This window comes from Labrus mixtus, chromosome 14, assembly GCF_963584025.1.
Source record: "Labrus mixtus chromosome 14, fLabMix1.1, whole genome shotgun sequence".
In the NCBI taxonomy this organism is placed as follows: Eukaryota; Metazoa; Chordata; class Actinopteri; order Labriformes; family Labridae; genus Labrus; species Labrus mixtus.
The window spans coordinates 20,677,330-20,690,273 of record NC_083625.1 but is presented as its reverse complement, the minus strand read 5'-3'; positions in this window follow the sequence as shown (position 1 = coordinate 20,690,273).

The following is a 12,944-nucleotide window of genomic DNA, read 5'->3' as shown; positions in this document are numbered from 1 at the left end:
ATGTGCTCTGAAAAAGGAATGAAGAAAATCTGTCATCTGTAGCAGTTGTAAGCATGTAAAAACTTCGACCAATGTCTGCCACGAGGTACCAATCTGATGAACCAATCATATCTGCATGCTCGTTCTCTACCCCTTGCGTGAACTAGCCCACACTCAAAGCGCGTCACCGATGACGGAGTTTATACTGTGAGTTTGTCGTTGGCCGGTGTGAGTCGTAAAATAATCACGTTTTATTTTTTTATTTTTTATGTATTGTGATAAAGTTTAGAGTTTCCTTATCGTTGAATGAGACAGAAGACGATATAGTTTCTACACAATGCAAGCGATGAGCTGAGGTCCGCTTCTGGAGCAGCGGCGCTCGTGAATGTAAGTAAGTGGCGTGTCTTTTGAGTGGGTGGGTGTTGACGGAGCACTGAGGGAATGCTACTTTCAAAATCATGCTAGTTTTTTTTTTTTAATTAACAACACTGCTTTACAAAGACAAATGACACAAGAAAATACTAAAATATATTAAAAACCAAGAGCTTGTCCCACGGTTGAGGAGTGTAGAGACTAAAAGCTGCCTCACCCTAAACACTAATTATTTTCATGGAGAACTGTTCAAAGGAAAGAACCAGATTGACTTGAATAATCTTTTTATCTCTCGACCAACTATATTTATAATTTTTAACTTTTTATGCAGATTTTTACCATATCTTAGTTAAGCATTTGTTCCTGCTTCAAACCTGTGTTAGGTAATACATTCTTTTAAAGATTTACTCGTGTTTTTATTGGCCTTGACACCAACGATGGCATATACTAACTTAAGTAACTTCAGTAACAGTGTTCCAGGAATGAGATGTTGTTACATAACTGCCTCACCAAATATGGGGTAGAGGTTTTTGTCTAAGTAGGGAAAAATGACAGCAAAACATGAGATGATTTTTTCTTTGCCTTCAGAGGATGATAACAGCAGTGCGACCAATGGGGGGGGGGAAATGAATCGATGACAAAAAAGCTCACTTCTGCCAACTAGTTCACTGAAGCAGTGGCGTGCTCACTGCTGAGGTGGAGGAGTTGTATTGTGTGTGCGAGTCAAATGTTCAGATCCAGTACAGAAGCCAATTGTAGCAATTTGTCAACTGCATTCTCTGAAGAGGAAACGAGTGCAGAGGAGGCCTTATTTGGGGGTAAAATACCAACCAGGCTAACTTCCCAAAAAGTGGTCCCAGGATAGGATGACTGGTTGTATGATTTTCCCTCCTGTCTTTAAGATTAGCCATTGCATAGCTCACATGTTGTACATTCCTACCTACATAAATATATGTTCAACAAATTACATGAAAATAGTGTCAGTCTGTATGGGGCCCCGGAAAATGTTTGCCACAGGGCCCCCTAGTGGGATAATCAGGCTGTGCTTCTATAGAGGGCATCAACCATGGTTTAAAAAAGTTCAACCTGAGGGTCTGCACATGCTCATGCCCATTTTTGAGTGCATTCACAAACACTCAATCCCAATCTTCACACTCCTGTCCTGGACTCACTGACTTTGAGGTATGTTCCTGGTGAGTGTGTGAGTGCTTAGTGCTGTCCCAATGTCAAATCATCAAGTGTACTAGGGGTGTAAAAATAAATCGGTCTGAAACCGTTACTGATCTTAACATTAAAGATCTGAGTGAATCAGAGCATACCAGAAATGTTTTATTAATTTAAAAAAGAAGTTTAACAAAAAAGAACTGTGTAATGCAGAGAGAGCATCAATCACAACAGATGCCTGGGCGTAATATGTAATTCATATCAGAGAAATAAAAAATAAAAAAAATGTCTTGGAGTGTTTTTATTATTTTATTTCTATTCTAAATTGGCTTTAATTTTTGCCTCTTATTAAATACTTGTTTCAAGTGTAAGTAGAGCTTTACAAAGCCAGTGAAGTGTGATCAACAGAAGAGCTAAGACTTCTACGTAAGTAACAAAATGTATTTCATCCCCCGCCTACCTGTCAAAGTGAGACACCTGTTTGATAAAGACTTCACATCATATACATAATGTCAGCATATTTACAGTAGATCTATTCTAATGTCTCTTGGAGAGTAATAAACACAAAGACGTATTTGTTTTTCCTTAGTTTCATAAAGTAACAAATTTACTTTGGATTTGATTATCAGATCGAATCGAATAAGACCGAATTGAATTGCACTGAATCGTTCTATATTATAATTAATTATCCCTACATTGGATAGTAGCCCTAGAGCTCCAATCGGACACTGAGGACAATGAGAACACTCAGGACCACAAGGACAATGAGGACACAAAGGACAACATATTGAAATATCCAAATCACATCATCAATGGACTGTGTTCATTTCTTCGAGCTAAGCACACGTCCGAAAGCTTCCACATTCATCCCTCAAGTGACTTTTCTAAACAATATTGGGAGCCTCATAAGAATGCTGCTAAGAGATTTATCTGTTTTGTTTTTTAAAAGTCCACCAAGAAAACAAGGATAGTTAACAGCTGAGCAAATGATTTATTTTCTTATTTTGCTGCTGTTTGTTTCTGTTGGTTGTCTGAATCAAATAAAGTTTTCCCCAATATAATAACATGTGTCTTAAAGTATACAAGATCAAAAACGCTATTACTGTACTCTAACTGCCTATTATATTTGATTTATCTTCTCCTCTTGCTCCTTTAATGTGGGAACTCTCATCGCGCCTCTAGGTGGTGCTAGAACACCACCACAAATATACTGGACTTCCACAGGCCTGACATGGTGCAGGTTCACAATGAAGAGAGCTAGTAATGCAGATTCACATGCAGATCCCCGTTTTGTGCCTTGCTCAATGTCAACCCGGGCACCTCTCCAGCTACCAGACTACTTCCAGATTTGGTCTGCACTTAAACAGGGACTGCTTTAAGTTGGTTTGAATCCTACTTATCAGACCGATCTCAGTTTGTACATGTTAATGATGAGTCCTCTATGCACACTAAAGTTTGCCATGGAGTCCCACAAGGTTCAGTGCTTGGACCAATTCTTTTTACATTATATATGCTTCCTCTGGGAAATATTATGAGGAAACACTCCATACAGTTTCATTGTTATGCAGATGATACTCAGCTTTATGTATCAATGAAGCCCGATGGTACCAGTCAGTTATGTCAGCTAGAAACGTGCCTTAAGGACGTTAGGACCTGGATGACCAGAATTTTTTTGCTACTTAACTCAGACAAGACTGAAGTTATTGTGCTAGGCCCTAAGAACCTCAGAGAGACTTTTTCTAGTGATGTGACTGTCCTCAATGACATCAGCCTGGCATCTAGCACCACTGTTAGGAATCTAGGAGTTCTTTTTGATCAAGATATGTCTTTTAGCTCTCACATCAGTCAAGTTTCAAGAACAGCCTACTTTCACCTTCGTAATATATCCAAGATCAGGAATATCCTGTCGCAAAGTGATGCAGAAAAACTAGTTCATGCATTTGTTACCTCCAGACTGGATTATTGTAACTCTCTTTTGTCAGGGTGCTCTGGCAAATCTCTAAAGACTCTTCAACTGGTCCAGAATGCTGCAGCTCGTGTACTGACCAGAACCAGGAAATGGGACCACATCACTCCTGTCCTGGCTTCTCTGCACTGGCTCCCTATACAGTCTAGAATAGAATTCAAGATCCTTCTTCTCACCTACAAAGCTCTAAATGGCCAGGCACCATCTTACCTGAAGGAGCTACTAGTGCCGTACTGTCCCTCAAGAGCGTTGCGGTCCCGGAGTGCAGGCCTGCTGGTGGTACCTACAGTCTCCAAGTGTACTATGGGGGGTAAAGCCTTCAGTTATCGGGCTCCTCTCCTCTGGAACCACCTTCCAGCCGGGGTCCGGGAGGCAGAAACAGTCTGTATTTTTAAGAATAGACTTAAAACTTTCCTTTTTGATAAATCTTATAGTTAGGGCTGGTGCTGGTGTAGACCAGCTCTTAGTTATGCTGCTATAGGCTTAGACTACCGGGGGAACTGGCACCCTGAGCTCCTCTCTCTCTCTCTCTCTCTCTGCATATACAGTACATCATATTACTGCATGTATCTATCTATAAATCTCAGTCACTAACCACCTACTTTCCTGGGAGCTCTTGAGCTCTCCTAGGCTCCTCAAGATCGTCGGTTGACGGCTTGCCAGAACAACCCCCACCACACCCCCTCCCCTCCCCACCGGATTGCTGATGGACGGTCTACCTCCCCCCACCCCCTTGCTCTCTATCCCTCTTCCTGCATCTTATCCCATCTCTCCCCCTATCCCTTTCCAAGCCCGGCGCAGTCTAGGCCTGTGAAGACTGTTTCGTCATGAGCCGGGGATCCGGCCGAAGATTTCTGCCTTTTAATGAGGCAGTTTTTTCTTACCACTGTAACTTTTGCTGCTTTGCTAAAGTGCTCATGATGGATAGGCCGGATCTTTGTAACATAGCAATAAGTAAGGTCTTTTACCTGCTTTTTGTAACATAACAATGAGTAAGGTCTTTTTACCTGCTCTTTTGTAATGTTAACAGACAAAGAGTAAGGTATTTTACCTGCTTCTTGTAAAGTGTCTCGAGATAACACTTGTTATGAGTTGACGCTATACAAATAAAAGTTGATTGATTGATTGATTAAACATGGTGACCCTCTGGTTGCCAACCAAAGTCCCTTCAGACTGAGCTACTGCTGCCCCAAAGAAGATTAAGAACAAAACACAAACGCAAAATTGACTTGTTTGACAATAAATAAAGCAATTAATCAAATTCTATTTTCTTCTTCTTTTTAATTCCCATTAATCTTCTCTGTATAAAGTGTCAAATTTGAATTGTATTTTGGATTAATTATAGTATTGTTAAATCAACTTGTGTTTTTCTTACATTAAGAAGAGAACAACTTTGATTTAGCTCAGTTTGCATGTTTGTTTGTTGTTCATTTGTTACTATTTAACTTCTGTTTCCTTTGTATTTGCACGTGATAATTTCCCCTTTCATCAACCAAATGTTAACATCTGACAATTTAAACTAAAAAGCACTTAATTCAACATACTTTAAACCTGCAGCAATATTTAAAGAAGAGACTAAACCGAGCGTACTTTATTCAACATGCCTGTGTTAAAGGTTGATCTCTAAAAACTTTCTATTGCATAACACGCAGAATCATCACCATGTCTGGATAACAACGAGCAGGGGTCTAAAATCAGGGTTAACCAACCAATGTTTTCAATATTTGCGATAGACTGACTTAATTCAGTTGTCTATATTCCAGCCCTAATTATTCAGACAAATGAAATAACATCCAAACAGTGGGCACTGAAATGTGTCAGCTGTGATTACACCTGTAGGTCACACCTACACATTCACACACTGATGGAGGAGATTGCTAGTGAGACCATCAGAGACCACCAAATCTATTTTGACTTCTGTCCACTGTTCTTGAATTTATTATTTTTTTTATTTTTTCAACTTTGCTTTTTATTTAAGTTGCACCAGTAGGTCAACTGTAACACCCAGAGCACCAGTGTGCATCTTTTTCATAATGTACATTAAATTAAAAGCTTGTTATTGCTGACTCTCCCTTATAGTATGTGGAGCATTACATTGAACCACTTGTTGCCATGGGAACCTAAAATTCAGAATGTGGGCTTTGATCTCCACCTCACAAAGACTTATGGAATCCTCAAAAGTTCTGAATGAAGGTGATTCAAAAAATACTCATTTCACTTGGAGCAGTTGAACAAATCACAAGCTTTGAGGTTATCCAGCAAGTTATTTCAACTATTGACAGCAAATCAACTTCTTTGATCAAGGTAAGTTCCTCGTTATCTCTCCTCAATGGAGCTCGATTTCTGAGCTCTTTGTTTATTCCAAACTGGAGTTGGACAGAGAGAAGAAATGTACAATATTCAGATTTACAGATTTAAGACAAACAGGTTTTTTTTCACAATGACAATGCACGCACAACATTAAAACAAATTTACTGTAAATGGAGTTAAATTATGGAATTATCTCAAAAATCACTTACAATTATGCTCAAGTATTATACACTTAAAAAAAATATAAAGAAACAGTTTTGGGAAATTATGAAATTATTGAGTAAATCTAAATGATTGTATTTGATTATTTTTATATTGTTTATTTATTTTTGGTTTGTGAAAGAAAAGAAAACAAGAGGTTAGCCATCTTATTCTGTTTCAATAGTAGGCTATATTTTGTTATTAAGAAGGGGGCAGGTATTATATGTTTTCTTCTTCCTGCTCCTGTTTGCTTACGGACAGTGTTATCATGAGAAAATATTTCATGTTGTGTTTTATTTTGTGGGAACCAAACACTGAAATGAGCAAATAAATCAAAGATGAAATGAGATGAAACTGGATTGTAAGTAACTTTGTTCTCATTTTCTCTTGTTTCTTTTCAGATGTTAACAAAAGCCGTTCATCATCGGTTGGTAAAAAAAGCATTACCTAAAAATCTCTCAAACAAATACTACGAGCTCCCTGACAAATATGAGTTCCTGAAAGTCATGGGCCAGGGTGGCTTCGGGAAAGTGTTGCGGTGTTTGGAAAGAGACATGGACAGTCTTGTGGCTATAAAGATCCCCTCATTTGAACACAGCTGCAGAGAGGAGGTGAGGCATTTGGTCGATTTTGAAGTTCACAACATAAAATAGAGATTTGACAATTTTATAACTGGTGCATCATATTTAACAAGTTATATTTAGTGATCACAAGGGCAAACAAATGTTACCTTATGCAACTGGACTGTGCTTATAAATCCCCTTTCTAGTCCTCTGACCACTCAAAGCCCCATGTCCCCAACAGAAGTAAAGAATAGCTTTCATTCACATGCCCATGTTGCAAAAAGTTTCCTTGCCATTCATGTTTGTTTTTCCTGACTTTTACACAAAGATTATAACTTTGGTGAACATCTTGTCGTTTTTCTCCCCAGGCGGCCATGCTCAGAAGGTTAATGAGGCTAAAACTTGACAAGCACAACATCGTCAAGTTCCATGAATGTTTTAGTGTAAGGCATGGCGAGGCGCTCGTCTTTGAGAGTCTCGAAGTGAACTTATATGACCATTTATGTAACAATCATGTGACATTGGATGACTCAAGGACTATAATCAAACAGGTATGAATTCAGCAGCTTCAGATAGAAAGCACAAGTAACCGTCTGTTAAACCTTGGTACAGTATCTGACATGTACATGTATTGTTCTTGCAGATGGCCACAGCGCTTAAAGCACTGAAGAACATCGGGGTGATCCACACTGACATCAAACCAGACAACGTAATGCTAGTGGACAAGAAACTACCCATAAGAGCTAAACTTATCGACTTTGGCTTGGCCATGGATAGATCTACAGCCTTGCAGGGCATGGAGGTGCAAACAGTTCCCTACAGGTAAGATCCAAGATCATGTTGATTATGTGCCAGCATACTTTTTCATTGGTTCCCAATTAGGAAAAATCCATTGTTTGCCAAATGATTGTTTTCATGTTCACTCCTTGGAATATGACAGTGTTATTGATTCTATCTAACGCTTTTCTTCCACACATTTAGGGCTCCCGAGATCATTTTGGGCCTGCCATTTTCCGAGGCCATCGACATGTGGTCAGTGGGCTGCATCTTATTCTCCATGCTCTTCAAATGCCACCTGTTTGAGGGTGAAGAATATGAAATAGTAAGTCATTTACCAAAGTTTGACTCTTTTATCAACTAACGATGCTTGTTAAGGTCTAGTTTAGTTGTTTTTTTCCTCAATGTTTGTTAAAGCAGAACTTCACAAATACATATTCCTAAACCCTGGGTTTAGCTTGTAGCTAGCGTTTATGCAATCACACAGCAGTTGATCAAATCTAAAACTAAGGGATTCACCTAACATGTACTACAGAGGGACGTAATGTGATTTTAGTGGTGCAGAGAACTATGTTTGTTAGCTTTGGTGGGAGTTATTAGCATTAGCATGTAGACCAGAAGAGAAGTGTTCTTGTTGTTGATGTATCAATGTGTTTTTTCTCCAGCTGCAGTTTATGATTGAACTCCTGGGTCAGCCGCCAGACGAGCTTCTGAACAACGCAGTGTTCAAACATAACTTTTTTATTGAGACAAAGTCCAACAGCTGGAGGTTCCAGGTACCACAAGTTGTTTCTTTTTTTTTCTTTAAACTCATGTGATACTTTAAGGTTTGCATAACAATTATGTTTATAGACTGCTGTTGATTAGTTAGATTTAGGAAGAGAAACATTCATATGAACACACTGAACCTTCTTTCAGACGCGTGAGGAGTACGGGGTAGAGTTCCTTCCACAAGCCCCCATGGAACGATGCTTTTCATCTCTGGATGATCTCAAAACGGTACAGTGGGAAGCTTCTTGCACTGTCACTGTCAGTTTTATGTCTTAATGGATGACCAGGATGACGGCTTGACTGATGGTGGAATTGATCCTTGTTTTTCATAACTAGATTCCAGAAGATATCCCAGTCGAGGTTGCAGAATACGAGCAGTGCATCGAGCTAATGAAGGCCATGCTGACGATGGATCAGAACAAGAGGATCACACCCAATGAAGTCCTCCAGCACCCCTTCATCACTCAGTAAGTACTTTATGATAAATCCCTTTTCTGGAGACCGGTGTCTTTGGCAAGTCTGGTCCTCACTGGAAATTCCTACTTTTTTCAGACAAAGCAACAATCTCTGTTAAGTGCAAAAAACTGCAGTTCCTCCATTGTCCACTTGAGACAGGCTGCAAAAGCCAAGGCATCCCCATTAGGTCCCAAATTAAAATGTAAATTTTTACATCGCAAACAAACAATTTTATTTATTTTTTATTGATTGGAAGTCCGGGGGAGACAGTAGGCATATTTTGGCCGCAGGAACTTTTTCATAGATCTCTGAACTATTGGAACCCTCCCTGTATTTTAATGTTTCCACACCGCAGGAACTATGAACCCCTTAAGTTCCTAGAACCCTGTTTAGAGGAACCTTTTTAGCTCCTGCTTCAGAGCAGACACTCTCCCAGGACCATGGCGGTGGGAATGCAGACAGAGAGAAAAGTCCCTATGGTGTGTAGTTCTCAAAGAACCCCCTAGTGGATAGATCCTCTTCAAACAAGTCCCCAGAACTGAGATCCAGTCAGGTGGGATCTCAGTCTGTTCTTTCAGCAGCACACGGCCTCCTGCAGAGTGACAGAGATGTGCAGAGTGGTGTCAAGAAGATGACCACCACCAGAACTGTTTGATCTGAGTGTTTCCAATATGGTCACTGAGACTGTGTTCATTTTTTTTATAAAATATGAATACAAACACAAATAATCCTGTGATCAAGGTTACATTGGGCCAAAATTAGCTTTGCCTTTGGTCTTAAAAACTTATGGAATGACTGAATTCGATTTAGACCTTTACATCAGTGTGACAGTTATTGTTTGAACACAACAGGAAGAAGAGCATCGATCCAGTTCCAACAGACCAGCACAGTCCACCTCCCACAGTTTTTCCATCAGGTTTGATCCAAGTCCGGCCTGCAAAACCAGAGAACTCGCTGCAGCTAGAGGAAGAGGAGACATCAGTCAGGTGAGAGGAGTGAGAGGAACCTTTAAACACACAAATATAGACCATTTAACTCTTCTTTATTATCATTACAGTGAAAGCACTTGTGCATCAACAATAATAATACAATCCCACAGGATAACATCTGTCTTCGCTCTGTGTGAGCCCGGAGTGAAGCTCTCATGTTTTAGTTTTCTCACTTTAAGATCTTAGCTAGAAATGAGACAACAGCAAATAAGTCAATAACTCGTGAGATTCTTCTTTTCAGCTGTGGGATAGTAAAACAGATATGATTCCTGATGGATACGCTTACTTTTCCATATTTGGATGCCAATCCTCTTAAACTTTGATGTAAATGTTTCAGTAAGGTTGTCACATTTGTCGTCTTCAATACTTGTCGATACCGCTTGTTTTTATAACAATGAAATCTCCACTCTTTCAATGATCAATAGAATCAAAAAGTACAAATTTATAAGGTTTTTCAGATCACGGTCATTCCATGTAAATGTACAAGCAATGTGAAGCTACGAGCTATCTAAAGTGTGTTAGCATTAGCCCTCTAACACAACAATGCAGGCCACAGGTGATTGCAGCTTGAGCCAAGGGCCTATTTTGTCCACCGCTTGTGCTCAACTCATTCGTGCAGACGCGAGGGGATGGGGGGTTGGAGGTGTGTCGCTGGGGGACAGTGGAGGCCTCAGTATGGCAGAGGTGTGGCCAAATGTTTGCTTAGGTTTCATGCTAGTGCTCAAGGGCGACATCTACTGGATCAAACATTATTCCTTGAAGTTGTAATGACAGTAACCGGAACAGAACTCTTACTATGTGTGTTTGTGTTTTTAGTCTTAACAATGAGGACACTGAGGACAACAAGGACACTCAGGACAACAAGGACAATGAGGACACTCAGGGCAACAAGGACACTGAGGACAACATGGACACTGAGGACACTCAGGACAACATGGACACTCAGGGCAACAAGGACACTCAGGACAACATGGACACTGAGGACAACAAGGACAACAAGGACACTGAGGAAGCCAACAAGGAGGACAACAAGACACCATCAACCCCAGATGGCGACGACAGCAAGGAGAAGAAGAAGAAGAAGAAGAAGAAGAAGAAGAAGAAGAAGAACTGCTACCAGCGTGTTAAATCCTGGTTCTTCTGTAACCGAGTCGACGTCATGTTTAGTCTTAACAATGAGGACACTGAGGACAACAAGGACAATGAGGACACTCAGGGCAACAAGGACACTGAGGACACTCAGGACAACATGGACACTGAGGACAACAAGGACACTGAGGACAACAAGGACACTCAGGACACTCAGGACAACATGGACACTGAGGATAACAAGGACACTGAGGACACTCAGGACAACAAAGACATTAAGGACAACAAGGACAACAAGGACACTGAGGAAGCCAACAAGGAGGACAACAAGACACCATCAACCCCAGATGGCGACGACAGCAAGGAGAAGAAGAAGAAGAACTGCTACCAGCGTGTTAAATCCTGGTTCAAGAAGAGGTTCTTCTGTAACCGAGTCGACGTCATGTTTAGTCTTAACAATGAGGACACTGAGGAGAGCAGTTAAATAATCAATAATCAATTGACACCACACACTTAAATTATCTTAAATTATTACAAAAAATAATCAGTTGCCACAAGCGTCAAATCAGGCCACGCCCCCTCCAATCCTTTACGGGGCAAGGGGCAAAATCGTCTCGTGTGTAGCCAGCCTAAAACACTTCCCAGAGCTGTACAGGGCAGCACGGCGGCTCGGTGGTTAGCACCGCGGCCTCACAGCAGACACATCATCCTGTCTGTGTGGAGTTTGCATGTCCTCCCCGTGACTGTGTGGGTTTTCACCGGGGGTCTCCGGTTTCCTCCCACATCCCCAAAAACATGCCGCTTCAAGGTCAATTGGACACTTTAAATTGTCACTTTATCTGGTCAAATCAAATCAATAAATGAATGTTTTAAATTGATCAACAACAATTTTTGTTGCCGTGATAACAATTATGGATAGCCTTTGATTCTTACTCAAGTATTAAAGTTTGAACAAACAATGAACAAATATGTTCAAATAAATGCACATGAAAAAAAAAAGGTTACAAAGTGTCCGAAAAACAAAATAAAAATAAATAAACACATTGAAAGCATAAATGCTTTGTTGGCCGACGTCGTCAGAGAAGATTCAGAGCAGAGAGACGATCTCCATCTAGCTGATTGTCACTTTATGTGGTCAAATAAAATGAAATCAATAAATAAATGTATTAAATTGATCAAACTGTCTCATGACATTTTAGTGTCACCTTTAAACTCTCAGGGGGGTTAACTATCTGGCTGTCAGTCTTACTAGGATCATGAAAAAGAATAATGAGAAATGAAAAATAAATTAATGAATTATAACATTCTGCGTCTTGTTGTTTGTTTTTCATTTATTGGCAAAAGTAAAATAATATGGTGCATTATGGACAATGAGGACACTGAGGACACTCAGGACAACATGGACAATGAGGACACTGAGGACAACATGGACACTGAGGACACTCAGGGCAACAAGGACACTCAGGGCAACAAGGACACTCAGGACAAGAAGGACAATGAGGACACTGAGGACACTCAGGACAACAAAGATATTAAGGACACTGAGGACAACAAGGACAACAAGGACAACGAGGACACTGAGGAAGCCCTCGCAGCCTCATGCACTCAATCACTTTCAGGGATCAAATTTGTAAATTAACGAGTTCGAGACCAGCCTGCGCGAAAATGATGAAAGTATATAGAACTCTTCAAATATTTTCCTCTACAGACACAACTTCCTCCAAGTCAGTGTGGTTCTTTCTTCGGAAAAGAAAGTTTGTCTCAGTGACCCAGTGAAAAGATACTCCACAGTTTCTTGCAGTATCTTTGTAGGGATCTGATATTTTATGATGTGCCAACAGAATGTGTAGTTTTTTCATATTTGCACAAGTAAAGCCCCAACACAACTATTTGTGTCTGTTATTGGTCTGCCTTGTTAAAGTGTATCATGTTCAGAGCCAGTTTGTGTCCTTTTCATACATCATTTTACAGATAAACAAGGTCTTGCAAGTTGAAGTGAAAACTTCTCTTGAACTAACTGTTTTTACCGACTACACAAGGAAGTAGCCTATTTCCTTATTAGGGAAACCTTTACTAAAGTATAACAAGATGCTCAAAGTTTTTCATTTGAGAACAGGCTGCTGCTGCTCTTCTGATATAGACTTAAATAACAAGTTTATTATTTTATTCTTTAAAGACTTTAAGCGTTCTTCTCTCATCATTTTTGCGCAGGCTGGTCTTGAACTCATAAATTCACGAGGTTAATCTCGTGAATTTATGAATTTAATCTCGAAATTTTAGATTTTTTTTTTAACGTGTCCCTAATCC